This window comes from Octopus bimaculoides, chromosome 22 (genome assembly GCF_001194135.2).
Source record: "Octopus bimaculoides isolate UCB-OBI-ISO-001 chromosome 22, ASM119413v2, whole genome shotgun sequence".
In the NCBI taxonomy this organism is placed as follows: domain Eukaryota; kingdom Metazoa; phylum Mollusca; class Cephalopoda; order Octopoda; family Octopodidae; genus Octopus; species Octopus bimaculoides.
The window spans coordinates 37,324,897-37,326,553 of NC_069002.1; positions in this window are offsets into that span (position 1 = coordinate 37,324,897).

A 1,657-nucleotide genomic window follows, 5' to 3' on the forward strand; every position below is an offset into this window, starting at 1 on the left:
CCTTTGGCTATACAAACGATCTTTCATTTTACTATACTAACGATCTTTTCGTTGGCTATAGAAACGATCTTCCCTTTAGCTATACAAACGATCTTTCCTTTAGCTATATAAACGATCTTTCCTTTGGGTATACAAGCGATCATTCCTTTAGCTATACAAACGATCTTTCGTTTGGGTATACAAACGATCTTTCATTTAGCTATACAAACGATCATTCCTGTAGCTATACAAACGATATTTCCTTTGGCTATACAAACGATCTTTCCTTTCGCTATACAAACGATCTTTCCTTTGGCTATACAAACGATCTTCCCTTTAGGTATAGAAACGGTCTTTCGTTTGTCTATGCAAACGATCTTTCCTTTGGCTATACAAACGATCTTCCCTTTAGCTATACGAATGAGCTTTCCTTTGGCTATACAAACGATCTTTAATTTGGCTATACAAACGATCTTCCCTTTACCTATTCAAACGATCTATCTTTTGGCTATGCAAACGATCTTTCCTTCACCTATTCAAACGTTCTTTCCTTTGGCTACACAAACGATCTTTCCTTCAGCTATTCAAACGATCTTTCGTTTGGCTATACAAACGACCTTTCCTTTAGCTATACAAACGATCTTTCCTTTAGCTATACAAACGATCTTTCCTTCAGCTATTCAAACGATCTTTCGTTTGGCTATACAAACGACCTTTCCTTTAGCTATACAAACGATCTTTCGTTTACCTATTCAAACGATATTTCCTTTGGCTATAGAAACGATCTTCCCTGTATCTAAAGAAACGATCTTTCCTTTGCCTATACAAACGATCTTTCCTTTAGCTATACAAACGATCTTTCCTTTGGCAATACAAACGATCTTTCCTTTAGCTATCCAAACGATCTTTCCTGTGGCTATACAAACGATCTTTCATTTAGCTATACAAACGATCTTTCATTTAGCTATACAAACGATCTTTACTTTGGCTATACAAACGATCTTTCCTTTAGCTATACAAACGATCTTTCCTTTAGCTATACAAACGAACTTTCCTTTGGCTATACAAACGATCTTTCCTTTAGCTATACAGACGATCTTTTCTGTAGCTATACAAACGATCTTTCCTTTGGCTATACAAACGATCTTTCCTTTGGCTATACAGACGATCTTTCATGTAGCTATACAAACGATCTTTCCTTTGGCTATACAAACGATCTTCCCTTTAGCTATACGAACGATCTTTCCTTTAGCTATACAAACGATCTTTCGTTTACCTATTCAAACGATCTTTCCTTTGGTTATACAAACGATCTTCCCTTTATCAGATGGAGTCTCAAGTCAGAAGTGAGATGAGACTTTCTCAAGATCAGGATAGACATGCACATACCCCATACATCCAAATTTTCATGACAAGTTAAGGCCTGGAATACTCCAAAGGGACACATGACATGTCGCTTAGTGGAATTAGCTAATGATTTACTCCAGTAATGTTTTCTGAATGCTGCACCTTGTTGTATCACCTGTTTCAACATAACTATAAGATATATACAAACTATGACATTTTAATCCTGAGCAATGCCAGGTATCTCTGCTAGTCAAGCATAAACTCTGGTTTTGAGATTTGTGAGTGAAATTGGTTGGTACAAATCATGCATAAGCCCTTCATATATATATAT